Genomic DNA, 20,564 nt, shown 5'->3' with positions numbered 1-20,564 from the left:
ATAAATAAAGCCGAGCTAATGAGAATTTAAAAAGCATACGCCTCCCCCTCATCAGCTTAAAAGACTCTGCAGTCACATTTGAAATGTACAGTTTCTGGCATCTCTAGGATAAGGTTCTACTTGGAAATTAGCAGAGTTGTCAGTTTCTCACTCTGTTGTATAGCTCTTCTCCGTTATAATTAGTTGTCTACTAAAATTAAGAGCAGTCTAGCTCCGTGAGTGCTTATGTGAACGTTTAGCAACTTAGGCTTACAGCAATGAGTCGGAGAGGAAAAGAGAGAGCACTGTGGCAGTGCACCTGACTAAATATCACAGCTTCATCTGCACCATTGGGAGATTTTGTTTAGCCACATGGATGGTGCATTCCTTGTCATGGAAAACTGGCAGCAGGATGGTGTTGTCGAGTCAGTGTCTTTGAACTGGCTGAGCTCACTGCTGTAGCTCTCTGGAGACAACACTGCTGAGGGGAGTTGATTCTACTGAATATTTTGATAGGTCCCTCATTAGTAAAAGCTTTTTTAATCATTTAAGAGTAATTTCCTGTTCAAGGACACGAAGCAGCCCAGCCTGTATGCATTGTTACAAAATGTGCTCAGCTTCTGACTGACTGGTATGCGCTCCTTCTTTCATGACTTTATCTCTTCACGTTACCTCACACTGAATGGCTGAGCTGGAATTAGATTGTGCATCAACCCCATGAGTGCAGGCATTCAGATACTTCTCATTTCTTATTAGTGTGTGTGTTTTGGACAGTCCTTTGCTATTCTTGAAATACATTCAAATATAGGGGTCTAGTGAAATTGAAGGGAGTTCTGCTGTTTACTTCATTTAAGCTAGGATTTCACTGAGGCTTTTATTCCTGGCTCTGCCCCTCTAGCTGTAGATACCTTGGGCAAATCACATCCCCTCTATTTCTGTTTCCTCTTCTGTATAGTCAGGATCATGATATTGACCTTCCTTCATAAAATGCTTTGAGATCTACACATGGAGATGTTATGTCAGAGCTAGGTAGTAATAAAAATATTTTATACTATTTTGGGTGGATATATTTTTCAAATATAGTTCAGCCTCCCTAATTAAATCTGTCCAAATAATTTCCCATAAGCGTGGGCCAATCAAAAAACACTTCACACAATAGGCACCATGCCCTGATGGCCAACACATTTAAGCTCTGTTTGACCTACATAACAACATGGGAATAAGTTACAGGTGGCTGACTCCTGAAAATGACCTGTCTCTACTCTTCAAATGAATGTATTGAAAGAACAAAGCCTAGAGCATCCCAGTTGATCTCAGCTGCTGAATTAAAACAGGAGAAAGGAGTCGGTCACTACACTACAAAGGAAGAGAACAGTAAATGTGTGGGCTCTATTTCTTATATAGAGCTAGATAGATTCATGGAGCTTAGCTCCGTCAATGGCTATTAGCTATGTGTGGCAGGGTGTTGCCCTGCCCTGGCCCTTTAAGGGGCCAAGGAGCTGGAGGGAGGAGAGCCCAGCTGTGGGCAATTAGGAGAGCCCAGCTGAGGGATATAAGAACAGCTCCTGGGAGGCAGCTACCTGCTTGCTGCTCTGGAGAAGAGAGCAGTTAAGACCTGATGGCCAGGGAGGAAGGAGGCTCCATGGAGGGGGCAGGTCTGGGCAGGCTCAGGCAGGAGGAACCCAGGCTATAGGGCCTGAGGCCCAGTGCTGCATAGGAGGCAGTCATGAAGGGCCGAGGAGAGCAATGGAGGCAGCCCTATAGGGCTGGGCCGCATAGGAGGAGGCCACAGCTAGCAAGGAGGCAGTTGTGGTAGTCGGGGGGGAGGCTGAGCTGGGGAAGCCCCAGCCCATAAGTCCAGGAGGTACCTGGGCAGGCCGAGGTGTGCCTGGGGCCAGGGAGTAGGGGCCTAGAGATCCTGCGGCCTGCCCGGAGGGGCTGTTAAGGGGCTGGCAGGAGGCCTGAGGCCAGGATGGCGTGAGGGGAGTTAGGAGTCCCCAAGGAGAAGAACTGGGGGTCCCTGAGTGTTGGGAGGACCCTGGAGGAGAAGTGGATCCTAACAATGTGGACTATTCTCCCCCGGAAGGGGGGTGCAGAGCAGCTGAGGAGTGGTCACTGCCGGAGGGCAGTGCCCTGAAGCCACCACCACGCCCAAACGGGGCATCCGAGCAGCCAGCTACTTCCACCAACCGGCCACCTGGAGGGAAGAGCCGGGTGAAAAGAAAAAAAGTGAGTGAACCCGCTACATAGAATGGGTAGGAATGGTGCCCCTAGCCTCTGTTTCTCAGGAGGTAGGTGACAGGGGAGGGATCAAATGAGGATTCCCTGTTGTGATCCCTCCCTCTGGGACATCCCTCCTCTGGGACATCAGGTATTGGGCACTGTTGACAGACAGGACCCTGGGTTGGATGGGCCATTGGTCTAACCCAGTATGGCCATTCTTATGGCTGTTTACATCAAATCCGACATCTTGAATTACACCTGGAAACTCAGCTGAAAGCCGGTGTCTACTCTGGAGTGTGATAGAAGAGGGAGGTACTGCTGAATGGGTATCCAGGAGTATCTTGAAGTGTCAATATTGTCTTCCAGGGACAGTGTGCTGCAGTAATTCAGTCTGGAGGGGGCCTGAGGTATGGATTATACCATTTCACTACGAGAGAGATGACACAATGGAACATATCATAGTACAGTCCTTGGGGGAGATGAGCAATAGGCCAAATGCTACCTTTTGGGTCAGAGTGAATAGGAGTGGTTCATTTCTATTAGGTGTGTATCTAGCAGCTAGTAGTGTTAGATCTCTATGATACTTTATCAAATTACTGCACATCCATCATTTGAGCTGATGCTTTTGGAGATGGGTGAAAGTTATGTGCGAGAAGACTCATGTTTTGTTCCACAGTGCCCCTGTCTTTCTTTGTAGGTCAGTTGCTGGGGAAAATAACAGGCTGATGTATTGCCAGTGCAGAGTCATTGGCTTGTGCTGCTCTTGTTCTGGTCAAAGGGTTGTCCTTGGACGGGGCTTACCTGGACACTAACGTCAAGGAGAGGTTTAGGCAGGAGGTGCATGAGTGCATATGATATGCATTTAATAACTAAATCACCAGAAAGTTCAATGTTGTTGGAGTTTGTCAAGATGCTTAGCAAGGTTACTTCCTCTGTTTCGGAAGGCAGGGCTCTTAATGCAAAGCAGCTCATCATTTTGAATGTAGGCGTGCGCTTCAGGGGGGAAAGCAATTCATAAAAATCACTTCCCCAGTTGCGAGCTAGTTTGCGACTTGATATTTTAATCAAGCCAGGAAAAATCAAGCTTTTAATTTTTAAAAATTGGCCACCCCCGCTTTTCTGCAACTGTCTCTTTTAGGAGTTTTTGCTGTCTCTCAGTTTCACCCTCACCAACACCGCACAGATTGAAAATGCAAAGCATACAACGTTGGAAAGGAAAGATGACACTTTGGTCACTGTTGCTTGGCTCGCTTTACTAATCTAGTGGAACTGCCGCCACTAATTATGGTGAGGAGCAAGCTGCTGCTGCAGAGCTCTTACTAGAACCATTAGCTGTAATCCAAGGCGCACAGATCTTTGAGAATTTCTCCATATGAACAATATGTTCATGCTATTGCTGGCCCACCCCAATAAAACAAAAGATTCATTCTTTGTCGGTCTGCCCCTGTCTCTTTTTAATGCCAGACATATTGGAAGGAGGGCACTAAGAAGAAATGTGGCATGAAAATACAGCTTGATGGTTTTCTGATGTCTGAATATTTGATACTCACTAGATGAGAAACCTAAATGTCCCAGAATGATTCCTCTTAATAGGAGACATCAAAGACCCAGTGAATGGGGAGGAGCTCACTGATAAGCATCCTGCTATGCATGTATATGGTCCTTGGTTCAATTCCCCATATGCCTCTTGTTTCCTTCAGCCTGTGGCTTTGCTCAGGTGCCTGGATACTTGCCTGCTATGGCAATGAATGTCTTATAAGAACCAGTCGAAGTTGCTCTGTTCTTAACAGATTCCATATTGAAACCTTCCCAGGAAATACTACGGAAAAGGGCTGTGCTTTCGGCACAAACTTACCTCACGGCCACACAACCTCAGGAACCGGTACTGGGAGGCACAGGGACTCCGATACCTGAGTGCCCAGGTTTCTCCTGGTCCCTGGGAGGCCACGGTGGAAAAGGAAGCCATGGTGTATTATTATTTGTGGGTGATTTATACTGGCAGTGTGGTGTGTACCGGGCCCCGCTGAAGGCCTTGAGGTCTCTGCTATACCCGATCCCAGGAACGAGCGATAGTGGTGAACCCTCTAATCTGCCTAGAGATGCTGTGGTGAAGCAGTCAATTAGAGACCAGCAAGGCTTATATAAAAAGGAGCTGCTGCGCACAGCAGTTCAGTTACTGGCTGGAGCCAAAGGAGCAAGGATGGTGGTCCTGGGAAAGTACTGGGGCTAAGAAGGAACATGACCAAGGGAAATGCTGTGGAAAATAGTGAAGGGGAAGCAGCCGGTGGCTTCTAATTATTGGCTCCCTGGGCTAGGATCCAGAGTAGTGGGCAGTCATGTCTTCCCCCGCCAGCCATAGTCAGAGTGTCTAAACCCATGAGCTAAGCAAGTAGGGCTTAAGAGAAGGGCTGAAAACTCAGAAATTATTGAACTTTGTTACTCCAAGGAAAGGATCTAACCTATAAACAGTGACTCAGGTGGAGAGCTGGGGCACCAGGAGAAGTCTCCAGGGAGGACGCCCTGAGGCATGGCTCCCTATCAGAGCAAGGGACAAAGCTTGAGCGAGTCGTGGAGAGGCCGAGAGAGACTTGGAAGGCGAGTCCTAGAGGGGCCGTAACCAGATACTGTGACAGGCCATGTAGGACTGATTGAGGTTCTGAACCCAGGACAGGGCTGCCAGTGAAAACACTGCCAATGAGGGCTCTCCTGGAGCGATTGAGGGCAGGGCAGGGCTGTAGGCCAAACTCAAAAGAAGGTACTCTGTCAGACCTTGCTGGACAGGACTGAGCCCATAGAGGGCTGCAGGGAGAGACCAACAGAGGGAACCATGATAGGCTCTGTTGGACTGTTTACCTCAGAAGGGGTCTGTTTTCCGGTTGTGTCACATGCAAACTGTCTGAGACCCCGCCACAGGGTTGAGTCCCTGGAAAATTTGCCACAGGCAGCAAACAACTGAAAGGTTTCATTCCGATCATTTCAGAATGTTTAGCTCCAAGTCTGATAACTTGGACTAAAAGTTTAAAAAATAACAAACATTTCTAAATTCAGTAATTTAGAGCAAAGACTCTGTATTTTCACTATGAACCCCTCTTTCAAAAATGGCTTGAAATGGGAAGTTAGTTGAAACGATCCCTTCCCAGTTTCAGTGCTGATTAAATCAACATTTTCCAACCAAAAAAGCTTCCAAGGAACATTCCCAATAAGCCCTACTTCCAGCTCCAAACTAGGCACATCAGTAAATGCAATGAGTTTTGTAGCCTCTTTATTTTTGTCAGACCAGCCATTGGCTACATGCTCAACATGGTGGGTAGGCTCAAGAAGCATTAAAAATCAAGGGTCTTGGTGCAATTTATGGAGGCTCTAATGTCCGTAGGGATTTAATTTCAGGGCTACCATGGCAGCTGAGCCATTTGCTGCCTTTGGAGATAGGGGGCACCGAATGGCAGTTCTCAAATGTGCTTCATTTGCACCAGCAGCAGCTGGTTGCTCAAGGGGCAAGTGAGTTGCTTCTCCCAAAACATGGCCTGCAGCCCTCTTTTTGCCCCCCCCCAAAAAAAAAACTTAGTACAGACATCGGCGTAGTCCTCTTGCAAAAGTTACAGCAGCTGCTTCCTGTGCTATCCAGCTTCCCCTTCGTGTATTCAGCTCAAGTTTTTATTCTGTCCACCTGGGCATTAGAGCCTCCATAAATTGCATGAAGACCCTTGATTTTTAATGCTCCTTGGGCCTACCAACCATGTTGAGCATGTAGCAGAGTCAGTGACCTGCATGTGCAGACTGCTAGAAATAAGGGGAGCTTTTTTGTTGGGGGAAAAAACACAAAATAGACACAGCCCCACATGAGAATATCACACAACTCAATGGTTAGGGGTCCCCCATCTCTCGGAAGGGTGCACTATCCAAATCCCTTCTGCCCCTCAGGCAGAGGGGGAAATTGAAGTTGGGCGTCCCACATCCCATGAGAGTGCTCTAACACTGGGCTAAAAGTTTTAGGATGCGCTGCAGCACGTGGAGAGAGAGAGAGGCACATAGCTCGACCCTGCAAGAAACGCTTTAGGGCAGTGATGGGCAACCTAGGCTAGTGAGTGGGTGCAGGAGCGGCCCTAGATGAGCTGCTGGCAACCTAAGCAATATGCGCAATCAGCGCGCGATTGGCGCCCCACCCTCCAAAGCCCTCAACAGCCATTTATCTTGGTGCCCTAGGCGACTGCCTAGTTAGCCTGTATTGACGGGCTGCCACTGAGTGGGTGGCATGAGACCTTCCATCTCACTGGCCGCAAGATTGTGGTAATCAAGACAGTCTCTTCGGACAGGGTGGTTTGGCTCACTGTTACCTACAATTTGCAGGCGGTGCCGATGGAACCTTAGCGGCGCTTTGATTGGATGCAAGGGAGCACACGGCCCTCACAAAGTTGTGTGCAATCAGCACACCCCTCACTGCGTGTGCCCTTGCTAGAAGTGTGAGCCACTTCTATACAGGCAGTCCCCGGAGGTCGAGGTGGCGGATTGCTACCTGCGAGCTCTGGGGCGAGAGAGCCCTGTTCGTAAGCTGCTCCGGTGCCCCTGGTCTGCTGGAGACCGTCCCCAGCAGACCACAGGCACCGCGACTGAAGCCGCAGCCGCGGGGGGGGGTCCCGCGCCTCGCTGCCGCTGTGGCTCTGCTCCCCGTGTCCCTGGTCTGCTGGGGGGGGGGGGCGCGTCTAGTGTGCCGCTCCCCCCCCCCAGAAGACCAGGCTTTTGTTTTGGATCCTGGAGCAGAGCAGCTGGGGCGCTGCCGATTGGTCTTGCAGCACTGCTCTGGGCACTACTGGACCAACCCGGCAGCACCCCAGCTGCTCTGCCCCAGGTCCTGATTCAGCCGCTGCTGGTCAGTTTCAGCAGTGGCTGAATCAGGACGCCTGGGGCAGAGCAGCTGGGGTGCTGCTGGGTTGGTTCAGTAGCGCCGAGGAGCGGTGCTACTGGAGCAACCCAGCAGCACCCCAGCTGCTCTGCCCCAGGCGTCCCCAAGTCAGCCGCTGCTGAAACTGACCAGCGCTGACTACAGGAAGCCCGATGCAGAGTTGCTCTGCCCCAGGCTTCCTGGAATCAGCGGCTGATCAGTTTCAGCAGCAGCTGACTTGGGGACGCCTGGGGTTCTTAAGTTGAATCTGTATGTAAGTCAGAACTGGCGGTCAGTTTCAGCAGCGGCTGAATCTGGATGCCAGTTCCGACTTACATACAGATTCAACTTAAGAACAAACCTACAGTCCCTATCTTGTACGTAACCCGGGGACTGCCTGTAATACTGGTAGGAAAAATAAAACTAGGCAGCTGAAACCAGCAGCATCTGACAACCCTGTGCACGGGCAACTGTAAACAGAACGTCTCGAGGGCCACACGTAGAACCCCAATGGGTTTATATGCAGCCCTCAGACTGCAAGATGCTCACTACGCTTTAGCACATAAGCTGCCTGACTTCAAACACAGGATTCCCATTTGTGGATGGGCCAGACTTAGCAGCTTGTTTCCAAGAGATAGCTGAGGGTAGTGTGCACCTCTCTCCTTTGCACCTCCCACCTGCTTTCCTAGGCAACTCCCTGCCTGGTGTGCTGGCCTGTGTTCCCTGTAAGCTGTGTGTTTGTGCAGCCGCTTAGGAGAAATATAAATGTTGTCTAGCTGATTGGCAGAGCAACCACAGCTGGGTTTTGTTTTATAGATGGTGCACATCCTCAGTGCACATACAATTATTCCACACTCAGATGGAAAAGTTGCATGGGTTCTGAAACTGGGGGGTGTGCCCTCTTGGGGGGGGGGTGCCGAAATTCTGCTGGGGGGGGGCATGAGGCAACCCAACCCACTTCTCTCTCCCAAGTTTGCTGCTATTTTTGTTTTTCAGCCCTGGTCAGTTCCTTTTTTTTTTTTTTTTTTTTTTTATTGCTCAACAAGTTTTGCTGCTATTTTGGGGGCGGGGCAGGAGGGTTTCCTAAATCAAAAAGGGGGGCGTGATGCCGAAAAGTTTGGAAACCACTGGATTAGAGGGAACATTAGTGCTGGCTTTTGTGGAACATGTTCCCAGGCTCCTGTTTCTCCCGGTTCATTGTAGAAGGCTCCTAGGCACTTAGCTCAGCTTTGGGAGTTACCCTACCATTCCTGTGTGGTTTTTTTTAATGGCACCAAAAAGTTAGGCATTGCAATTCCTACAGTCCCTTCATAGATCTCACCTTATGCATCTAGGATTTAAGTGTGTGCATTTGAGGGGGGCAGATTGAATAATATTGTTTATGCTTCCAATGCAAATGCCACCCACCCTGTTTTTTTAAATCAGCTGCCTTGTTCCTCAACTAAGCCACATTTAGTGAGTTGTATTTGCCATTAAATAACATGACCATGATCCATTGAAGAATGAATGTCATCATACAAAAATAGGTTGGCCGGTCCTTGGAGATATAGCCACCAAATGATCCCTTAAAACTGACCAAGAGTGAAAATCTGTGAATTCATGGACACTCAGCCTGATCTGAAGCAAAGTTCTTTGAAGGTCTGTAAATGGGGACATACTGGCAGAGGGGTAGCTTGGATCTCTTCATTATTACGACTGTCTGAGTAATGTTCGTATTTTGCCATTGCTCACTTTTATGGGGGGGTTGGCCTGCAATGCAGTATATTATGCAATGGTTTTGTCATGTATCAGTGATGATATTAACAGTCTAATGCTAAACAGGTTCTGAGGAAATGAGGAGGAAAAAAAATGACTTACTATATTTACCCTGAAACAAGATTCAATCTGCCACTGTATTTAATGCTATATTTTTCATTATCTCACAAGCATATGTTGGAACCGCTACAGATGATGAAGTTAGCTGCTGGGCAGAGCTATCATTAATGCTTTCCATCTTTATTTTAATAAGAGGAATGAGCAAATTGTTTGTGACCTTTGTCAAGGGCTTCCTGGAAGACAAGAAACCTAGCTGCAATAGAATCTCTAGCCTGGAGCCTTGCTGAATATTCAAAGCCTTTGCCCTGAATAAAATGTGTTTTTTAACAAAGCCATTGTGTCTGCTGAAGATTTGCCTACTAACGGAGAACATGGTTCCAAAGGCAAAAGTTGTTACGTTTCTTTTTTTTTCTCCTATATATCTGGAGCAATAAGCTGTCTTGAAAACTACTGTGAAAATATGTTCAGAGAAGGGTGCTTAAAATGTCTTCCCCTTGACAGCTGTCTGATGTTACATGCTATGAACAACTCCATTTTGGGAAACTGCTTTAAAAAAGGAGCTGACATATGTGCTCTTGCTATTTGACACACAAAGGCCATGTCCCCTCTGGTTGACGGCATTCAGAAACTAGGATGCCCTGCTCTTAGATAGCTCTTACAGTGAGAGCTTTTGGTACACAAGCACATCATGTGGTATATTATCAGTCAGAAGGACCAGGATTTGTGGGAGGACTGTATGGAGGAATAAGTGTAGAATTCCATTCATTTGCTTCCTTTAACAGAAGGGGTTCCTGTATAAGAGACTTGGTGGTTGTTGCACCTCTGTGTCAAGCTGGCCCACCTATGGGTGGGGTGGGGTGGGGGACAATTGCTCTCAGGCCTGATGAGTCAAAAGGGTCCGGGGCTCCCTGCCACTGTCCTGGGCCTTTAAAATGGCTGCCGGAGCTCTATGCAGTGTTGAAAAGCTGTTGGGAGAGGCTAGCCTCCAACCCCTCCCTTTTGGTCCAAGGGCATACTGTCAAAACAGGACAGGCACCCCAAAATAATTAGATTTTAGCAAGTCAGGAACAAAGGTGAACTCCTGGATCTCTCTACCCATCTCTCCATAGAGTCCTAGACAGTCCTCTGAGATTCTTCTGTCTTGACACCCAATCAAACTGGACATAGTGATAAATGGCCACTTACACAATACTCAGGCTGCTTCCAGTCCCAAGAGACCAGTCACTTGCCTTAGCTCAGTTGAATCTCTAGATCCTACACAAAGATAATGCTTATAGCCAATCCTGAAATAAACTGGCTAAAGGTTTGAGGGTAGGGCAAAGAAGTAGTTATTGAAAGGTAAAAGCAAACAAGCATATACACACAAACTCTTATCTAAATCCTAAGAGTGAAGAAGTGTTGTGATCTGCAGCCTTTAGGGATCCTTGATTTCAGCTTAGAGTTGGTAGCCCTGTCAAACAGCCAAAAAAATGCATTTTTTTCCTTTTTGGGGATTTTTATTCCCTTCCCCAGAGTTCCAGATGTTGGGATGAGTTCACATGTATGCCTTTTCTTCTTGGGGTGGGGTAAAATTACAGGGAGTTTTGAAATCATGTCATTTGGAACCAAAATACTGACATGCTTCCTTTAATATAAAAATGGACTGTTTCAGATTTCTTGAAAGCTTTTTTGAATGGTTGTCTGCAAGGAACAATTTAGCAAAATCTATATGAATTGGCGATATTTTAGTATTACCTAATTTTCATGGCTTCATTCTCTTTCCCCAAACTAGTGCAAAAAACTTCACTACTGTAGTGGCAACCGCGTGCATTCCATATACACTTGCATAATCTGTCTGTGGATGCCCCTTTGAATATATACATGCAGGGACCATGAGATGAATGCATACGTGGATGCTTAATAAAGCTACATATCATTTCTTAATGTCCTATTGACAAATGGTTTCTTGCTGGCCAAGCACCCATGAAAAGTGCAGCAAGAAAGCTTAGTATAACTAAATTCTCCTTGTAAAAAATGAAGTGGACATTTTCCAGAGCTGTGAAATTGTAATCTACCTTTCATTAGATTCTCCTTAGAGACTCAAAACAAGACACTACACCTATGATTGGAGACCCTTATTGCTACAATTCATTAATGTTATTTTGATTTTTGGTGTATGAGAATAAGTATGTATGAACAATGGGGAAGTCTAAGCAAGATATTTCTGGCATTTTGCTAACATTAGTGTTCCTGCATGAAGCCATCTGGTGGAGAGTTTTGAGTGCTGAATGAAAGGTGTAAACCTGGATTAGCATTGATATGGTTTTCTATTGCATTTGGCTGGATCGCGTCTGGCTGGATGTTATCCAGGTTCCCTTAGTAGAGCCAAGATTGCCGTCGTACAGCGTAATGCCATATGTTAAGATTCATATGACATATTACCTAAAAGTCATAAATTATTATACTGCGTCTCTTTACAGGGCTGTGATTAGAAATGTTTATGTAAATGTACCTTCCAAAGAAAAATGGCACATGGTGTTAGACAACAATATGCATGGCAGCTCTAATGAGATACTTTGACTCAGTCAGGATGTTGTCTCAAAAACAATCTGATCTCAGTATAATGAGAAATTAATGTCCTTTTTAAAATGCACTGATCTTAGATGAGATTGCTGCTGGAATCATCAAGGAAGAAAAGTGTAGCTTGTCAACACTAAAATAACAAAGGGGAAAAATGATGAAAAAACAACCAAAACCAAAACCCATGTTCTTAGAGACCTGATATTTGTCCATATCTCATCACTCGGCAGTACAGCACTACAAGCGAGCAGAACAACCAATGTCCTGGGGGCTAGGCAGACAGAGGGATTTTTATCATTGCTAGAAAAAAAGGATTCATGGAAGAGAAGTCAGAGGGGCCTCCATAATTTGAGTCATTTAATGAGAGTTTCCTCTCTGATGATTGAATCCAGTCCTGTATGAAAGATTTCCAAAATGTTTAGGTGTGTAGGTCTGGTTTGACTGTAGGAATTAGAGGCTGTTGCAAAGTTCAGATCCTTATCAGAATATCACCCATGTTTGCATGTGCTCAGGCCTCAAGTTTGTGTTTCTATTTCTAAATATCTTTACCATATGTCACATCTTCCAGCGCATACCTATGACATGACCATGACAAGCAGACTTGATAGATTTTCTTTTCATAGACTGTTTAACTAAAGTCTATATCAGCATAATCAAATGAACACTTATTTTTCTTATATACCAGATTCTGGATGTGAGGAACAAAGATAAATACTCTTATTTATAAACCTAACATAATTGGAGCTAAATATTTACATGCATAATTAACGAGTCAGGCTTTCAACAGTATGTGCCAAAGAATATCAACACACAACTTTTTAATAACTAAATACGGGACTTAAACAGAAAAACCTCTTTACGTTCATAAACTTATTTCCTTAACTGTGTTTTTTCCCAAAGCATGTAACCGTTAGGAGCTGATTCTCATTTACACACTCTGGCAGAGCAAAGGGGCCTTGAAGTGGGCATAGCTGTTTTTCTTTTGTGATCTTTTATGTAGTTTGAGAAATCTAATATCAAGGGGAATGTGTAAGACAAGGCTTAACTATATCACTGTTTGGCTTTTGACAGAAGCTTCAGTATCAATATATCTGCTGAACCCACATTCCTTAACAGGCACAACTAAGAATATTGTCACATTCTAACAATAATAGGACAACAGAAAGCCAGAAAGTTGGTTTTCTGCTAAGGATTGTCCTTCCATTTAATCAATTAAACTAAGCCTGTGATGGCTGTTCATGTGACACACATGCTCCATGTGAGAGGAAGACACAAAGAAAAAGAACACAATCACACACAACGTTTTAATGTGACCACTCACTCATAACGGGAGATGCCTAGTGAGAATGATCCTCAGCTGGTTTAAATAGCGTGACTTCTTTGAGCTACGCAGAACTGTATCACCAGATTGGGGGGAGAGGGGAGTGGAGGGATTCTGATGGAGGCTGTAGTACTGAGAGTGCATGAGTATATATTTATACCCTTACATACATGTGCGTATCTATATTTTTTTCTTGTCAGCTTCACATCAGCAGGCACCCAAGGCTCAGTGTCACCGTGGGATCAGCTCACACATGATTATGTGAGGGATCAGCATGATCGGCTGTCACTGATTTCACTGACATCTGTCTCCACAGTGAGACAAGCTGCAACATGAATTATTGAAGACATACACATGCAGATCAGTGTCATGATTACGCCAGACAATACACTCTGCCACACTCCTGAGTGCTGAAGGGAGGCGTGCGGACAGCTGCTTTAACCCTTTTTGACAAGCTGTTACCATCTTTCAGGCACAGAAACTTTCCATGGGCTAGTAAGAATTAGGCAGGCCTATTGTCCTAGAGGTGACTAATAGAATTTATTTTTTTTCACAAAACCTTGTTGTCTGCTGCTTTTGGATATTTACCAGTTTACTGGGGAGTCTCAGTTAAGTATGTGCTTAACTTTAAGCAGGAATAGGAGTACTCCTGTGAGTTTTTGCTAGATTGGGGCCAAAAAGCTCAGCTTGCTGCAGGATTGGGCCTTAAATCATATTACCAAGAGAGCCTGGTGCCTTTTTTCTTACAGTGAATCCTATTTTATTGATTTACATCAAATACATGTTCACCGGAGGCATGCACGGATTGCAAGCACTGTCCCCTCACTCCCTGATAGTCCGGGGAATGGGATGAAAAGCAATCCGCATCCCAGAGTGCATGGCTGTTGCGCCCCGCCCCTCACCCCCCCCCCCAAGCACACAGGCAGGGCCACACCCAACTGCAGAACAAGATAGACTCTAAGATCAGCTCTGTGAAAGTTCATGTTAAGGGAGTTGCCCCAGCATCCAGCTATCCACATTGCTTGGATTATAAGCCCAAAATTATATGAAATTCGCCTCCTCCCTCGATATGGAGGCAGGTACGCACAAATTCCTCCCCCTCCTCATTAGAAATCACAAACTGAGTTTTATTGTAAATAAGTTTAACTACAAAATGACGTATTTAAGTGGTTAAAGGGACAGCAAACAGAACAAAGCAGATCACTAAGAAAATAATACAAACTATGCAAACTGAACTAGATTGACTAAAAAAAATGGTTACAAATGAAATTCTTCATCCTAGATATTGCTTTAGGCTAGGTATCTTTCATAGGCTAGGTATCTTTCAGCCTGAGTCCAGCAGTTCTCCTGCCTCCTCCTTCAGTCTTCATCTTTTTGTTTCCAGGTGTTTTCAAGTATCTCTTTGGGTGTGGAGATGGAGGTGAAGCAAATGGAAGACTTTGATTTTCTTCCTCACCTTATATAGAATGTCCATGCAGTAAGAATCCTTTGTTTGATTTCCCCACCTCACAGTGGAACTGTTCAGTAGTCCAAGATGTAGTTTAGTATCAGCTGAACAGGTCACCTGACTCTATAGCATCACAGCATACATGAGTCCGTGACAGTATAGAAGGTCTGCAGGATGGCCATCCTTTTTACTCGTTCGTTGTCCTCACTGATGGACTATCAGCCCTGTCTGGCTTTTTCATTGGCATGTCAGAAGTGTTAGCAGGCCCATCACCCAAGCATAGTTGGAATATAGGTACACCAGTCAATATTCCTAACTTCAGATACACATCTTTGTCCGAGCTCGCTTTTGAAAGACTCTTTCGTAAGTGAAGGTAGTCTGGATGCGTTTTTTCAGGAAAAAACCCTTTAAAAAGATCTCTTCCTTAAAAAAGGCGGTTTATGCGTTTTTTCGAGAGGTTTTTTTCTTAAAAAAAAAAAAAAAAATGCATCCAGACTACATTCACTTTAGGAAGAGAATCTTTCAAAAGTGAGATCGGAAGAAGATAGGCAAATTCCCACAGGCATTTGCCTATCCTCTTTTGAAAAAAAAAAAAATTTTTTTTTTTTAAGACGTGCCCATATTGGGTAAACCTTTCCAATGACATCTTACATGAGTTAACTGAGATGTACTTCATGCAAGCTGTCATAATTCATATCATAAGCATATTCCATAAAGAATATTGAATGTAAGGTCACAACACTATTTTGGAGATTTTTAAAAATCTGTTTTTATATCTTTCTAGAAGTAAAGCTTTGTGCTTTTAGTAATTGTTCTGCACAGCTTTCAGAAAAAACGATTACTACTACATCTTGGTATATAGAACTCCTCTATTAAGCTTGTCAATATGTAATAGTGTGTTAATGTTTAAAATCAACTACCTTAGAAACATCCAGATCTTAAAATCATGTGTACTTCATCATGCTGGTTGAGGTTTTTTTTGAAAAATTCATTTTTGACCATTTTTTTTCACCAAAATATTTGAACAGTTTTCAACCTGCTCAATTTACTAAGACCTCTGTATGTCACTAAGCTTTGTCCATCCTTGTTCAGCTATGCAATTTAAGCACATGCTTAGCTTTAACTGTAAGATAAAGTTCTCTTGACTTCTTTGCATGTGCTTAATTTTAGGCACACAATTAAAGAGCTGACCCTAGTCTATGGGAGACTTTCTTCTGACTTTAGTGAGCTTTAGATTGGGCCCTTACCATCCACACTTACAGAACTATTTAGCTGTCACATTGCAAAGTGTGCCTGACTGACTTTCACTGAGATTTGGGCTTTGTATATACCATATAGACAGTGTGATGCCGTTGTGCATCTACTGGCATAATTCTATAGGACCATCATCTCCTTGAACAAAGTTAGCTACATTGGCAAATGTTCTACCATCATCAAACCTATGCCTGTGCTTGGGTTAGGTTGGAAAAGTTATGTCAGTCAGGAGTGTGGCTTTTTCTCACCCCTGACTGATGTAGCTATGTCGACCTGACTTTTAAGCTTAAAACAGGCCTCAGGCTCTGCTTTCCTATAAATTTGAAAAATGAGGCTTAAACTGAGATATTGCAACACTGGGTAGAGCAATATTTAAGTACCTTTTAAAATTTGGGTGTCCGTGTTTTTCTGAACAGGCATGAAATTAGGCTTGTGCTTTATGAATGAAGGCTTATACAATAAGGCTACATCTACACTGGCATGATTTTCCGGAAATGCTTTTAATGGAAAAGGTTTCCGTTAAAAGCATTTTCGGAAAAGTGCGTCTAGATTGACAGGACGTTTTCCCGGAAAAGCACTTTTGCGGAAAAGCGTCCGTGACCAATCTAGACGCGCTTTTCCGCAAAAAAGCCCCGATTGTCATTTTCGCGATCGGGGCTTTTTTGCGGAAAACACTATTGTGCTGTTTACACTGGCCCTTTTCCGGAACAGTTTTCCGGAAAAAGACTTTTGCCCGAACGGGAGCAGCATAGTTTTTCTGGAAAAGCACTGATGATTTTACATTAGATCGTCAGTGCTTTTCCGGAAATTCAAGCGGCCAGTGTAGACAGCTGGCAAGTTTTTCCGGAAATGCGGCTGATTTTCCGGAATTACTTGCCAGTGTAGACACAGCCTAAAGGTAGAAAACCTCATACCCATCTAGGGAATTGGGCACAACTTAAGCCCTAACCATGAGGCTTAAGTGTTGTGCGGCCAGGGACAGTGCATGAACTCCACACTTAATGAAATATTGGCCAACAGAAGAGTGGAGAAATTTTAAAAAGCAATCCTTTCCCATTAAAAATATTTCACCCTGTGCTTATCATTCTCTCTTAGCATGTCCTCTAAACTCTTTTTTAGTTTCTCTTAGGAGAGATCTGTATATGACAGATCATTGTATTCATTATTAGTAGGTCAGTTGACTAGGATATTGAACCTGTCCATAAGGGCTTGTCTACACATTCAGTGCTTAGTAAAAACCCTACCTCTGCTGATGGAAGGGTTTATTCTGTCGGTGTAGGTAACTATGTTAATGGGACAAGCCCTCCCATAGACATAGCACTATCTACACCAGGTGTTCAGTCAATATAACTGCATTACTCAGGGGTGTGGATTTTTCCTATATGGTAGAAATTTTAGTAGCTGTTAATTTTGGTTAATTGCACTGTCTGGTTTTTTCTCCTTTTCCCACCCTTTGGTTTCCTTCTTTATTTTCCGCACACAACAGATCTCGAATAAAACAAAGATGTAACAATGGCTCCTGCACTGTCATACAGAAAGGATGAGCTGTCTTAAAGGGCTTATCAAAAGTCAGACATCACTCTTCCCCCGCCTCTCCTCCCCCCTGAAATAATCATAATCTAACCCTTGACCAAGGCGTCCTGTATCAGAAGCTATGAATATTTGGAGCTTTATGAGACTGGATTATTTATTCTAAATATACTCAGAGTAATTGTATAGCTCATATCCAGCAGGTCAGGATTACAGATTTCATTACAGTTTTCAGAGATTGGAAGCCTTTATACAATTACTATAAGTCCAACTAAGAGGTAAAATCATTTTCTCAATATGGAACAGGAGAGTACCCTGATCTGACATTACTTTCGCTAGGCTTCAGTTTCATTATGGAAATAAAAATCCTTCTTCATTTCATCCTAATTGTGATATGTCCTCTGACATATGGCAAATCAGGTATGATACATGGTTGGATTTCTTTCCTCCTCATTCCCCCGGATATGTCTTGTACACAGATTCTGCGTCCCTTATTCATTTTGGGCCAGATTCTAGTAACCAGTATTGGTGTTGAATAGTACCTTATTATAGCACCGATCAAAATGTGGAAATGTCTATTTTGTGAGAAATTCTCTGTTCAGATTCTGAACAAACCCAGAAAATTCCATGTAACGAAATGTTAGAAAAAAATCATTTCAGGTCCATCAAAGTATTTAGATAAATTTGTCCCAATTTAGATTTTTTTAAAAGAAATATTCTAGTTATAGCAAATATAGTCAAATAAGCATTGAAACAAAATATCACAATGATCTGTTTCAATTTGCATGAAATGGCATTTCAACCAGTTCTATCTTACTCTGTGAATAGCCCCTCTGAAATCAATGGGTCTACAAATGGAGAAAAGTGCTAGGATTGTAAGGATATCAGATTGTGACCAGTGAGGATTATTTCATTCTAGGGAAACGAATGGGACTGTTTTAGAGTATGGTACTGCTAAGCAAAAGGGTATGAGTACCTGTGAGTTAATGACCCAGACTAAATCAAAATCACAAGCATTTTGTCCTTTCTGTTCTAGGAAGCCAAGATTGATGGTTTGAACTGTAATGTTTAAAATGTGATCCAGGCACCCATTTGTTACTGATATGGGACTACCATTCCTACATGGTCTATGTTAGAAACATTTCTTTCTTTCTGGTTAGAGTGGACCAGAGGGTGAATTTTACTCCCACAGGTGAGGGGGTCTGTGTGTCAGCAAGACAACTCATGCCGGGAGTTATTTCAAAATAACCCCACTTATTTTGAAATAATAAGCGGAGTGTCCACACTACTAAGCCTGTTAATTTGAAATAAGGGGCTGGTTATTTCAAAATCTGAACTCCTGCTTTCCTCGGGGAATAATGCTTATTTTGGAATAGTTATTTCGAAATAACATCAGTGTGGACACTTTGCTGCTGCTATTTTGAAATATCTACTCCCTAGAGTCATTCAAAATAATTACTTCCCAGAGCTTCCCAGGGCTCTAAGTCAAGGTAGCTCGTCCACAATAACGGAGCCTGCCTCGGACTAATTTTGAGGCTTCCCTGTAGCGGGGACACGCTATTTTGATTTTGTTATTTCGGGAGTTATTTCGAATTTAGTTATTTCAAAATAGTTTCCTAGTGTAGACGTGCCCTGAGTGACTAGTTGCCAATATGAGTAATCTGATTCTGTGTTACCAATTTACCCCAGTGCTGATAGTTTTATTCTGAGATTTGACTCCTGAATTCTAAATGGCTGTGTTGCCAATTAGAGCTATTGAATCTTAGGGCTGGAAGAGACTTCAGGAGATCGAGTCCAACCCCTGCCCAAAGCAGGACCAACCCCAACTAAATCATCCCAGCCAGGACTTTGTCAAACCAGGACTTAAAAACCTTGAGGGATGGAGACTCCACCATCTCCCTAGGTAACCCATTCCAGTGCTTCACCACCCTCCTAGTGAAATAGTTTTTCCTAATAGCCAAGCTAGACCTCCCCCACTATCCAATGACCAGTTCCCTAAATGATTCAGTGTTTTTAACTCCTCTCCTTTTTCCCTTTCCACAGAAAGTACACAATTACAGCCTCGTGTAAACAAATACAATTATAGATGGGATTCTCCACTGCCCTGTACCTACTGTCATCATTTACATATTTCCAGTACTGCCATTTGGACTGAGTGGTGTTTTACATTCACTTTCCAGTCTCACTTTGTACAGTAGGCTTCTGATAATCCGGAACCTATGGGACCTAGGTGGTGCTGGATTATCAGATATGCCGGACTATCAGGAGATACTATAAACTGGTTATACTGTATACATTTTATACTATATATAAAGTGTTCTTAACCCTTTTTATTGTACATACTGTATACAGTATACTGTAATGTTTTAGTTTTTTAAGCCTTTTTTACCCTTTTTGCTCAGTTCAGCTGCTGCCGCTGTTACCTTGTGACTCATTTTTTGCCAAAGCTCACTCACTAGGCTCTTGCCATTTTGATGCCGGACTATTGGATGCCGGACTATTGGAGTTTTACTGTATTGGTGTCAATGAAAATGGCAGTGGAAAATCACCTTAAAGTCTGTCCTGTTCAGACCTGGAGTATTGGTCTGATCCCTCTCTAGCTGCATGACTTATAAGATGAATTAAGATGCAGGATTAAAGTGGAGAGACCCTAAAACCATAAATGCACAAATCTGGCAGTCTTAGGCTGTATTAGCCTCATGTGAGGCAATAAATCTACAGAACTATTCACCTCACAGTTCAATATTGCCAGTGTTTAAAAATAATGTGTTGGGTTTTTTTTGGGGGGGGGGGGAGAAATTCCCCTTTGTAGAAGGGAAATAGGCATTTTTGTGTTATTTGATAGTTCTCCCAAAAGATGGAGAAAGCCTAGAACACAGGTATTCAAATGGTTGTCAAGAATTAGGCAAAAAGCCATGTGTTGATTAAGTTACCCAAGCAATCCCCAAATACTGGACAGATTGCATTATAAGGGTATAGGACTGACATAGAATACACAGAGAAACAACTTTTTTTTCTTTCCTTGGAGCTTTGAGTTATGCACCTGTTCAGTAATTGGGTGGCTGAATGTAGACAAATGTGACAGTGGTGTACACACAGTGGTGTGAACAATGCTCATTAGTGACTGCTAATCTTTGGTAATGTTAATTGAGAACATACAGAGAAGTTGTTGGCCAAGCTTCCAAGCCCGTTCTTCCCCTCCTGTAAAACCATGGTACTGAAGTGTCATCATAATCTGAACAATGACAGATGATTTGGGATTGCCCCTTTAAATGGATGTCTCCTTTCAAGGATCTCTCCCTTCTTTGAATGGCCCTGTTGGCCAGAAATAAGGTTTTTTTCCTCAGAGAACGTGTTTGAAAATTTCAGAGTAGCATTGTTGGGGGTGGACACGTGGCAGGAGCCAGACCCACCCTCTGCATGTCTGTCAAACTGTAATGAATTGCAACGATATGTATTATCATTTTCAACTGACGTTGATTCTTCAAAGAATCTAAACATGGTACAGAGGATTTTGTTTGCCATGCATACATCTGTGTCAGCTTCCAGAATTAAGG

At 43.7% G+C, this 20,564-nt stretch overlaps 1 long non-coding RNA gene across 3 annotated transcripts in view; it reads left to right on the top strand.

The window, feature by feature from the left end:
- LOC112544947 (uncharacterized) overlaps window positions 1-20,564 on the top strand; it is a 253,599-nt gene that overhangs the window by 203,894 nt on the left and 29,141 nt on the right. Inside the window, exon 1 of one of the 3 annotated variants that reach the window (XR_016349504.1) lies at window positions 1,605-2,208. The exons of the other annotated variants lie outside the window; for them this stretch is intronic. This is a non-coding gene — a long non-coding RNA (uncharacterized LOC112544947). Of the gene's footprint in view, window positions 1-1,604; window positions 2,209-20,564 lie in introns of those variants that run through there. 3 annotated transcript variants of the gene reach the window in all.

Source organism: Pelodiscus sinensis, chromosome 4 (assembly GCF_052426305.1).
Source record: "Pelodiscus sinensis isolate ZL-2025 chromosome 4, ASM5242630v1, whole genome shotgun sequence".
In the NCBI taxonomy this organism is placed as follows: domain Eukaryota; kingdom Metazoa; phylum Chordata; order Testudines; family Trionychidae; genus Pelodiscus; species Pelodiscus sinensis.
The sequence above is the reverse complement of the archived record's forward strand: the minus strand, read 5'-3'. Positions and strand labels throughout refer to the sequence as shown.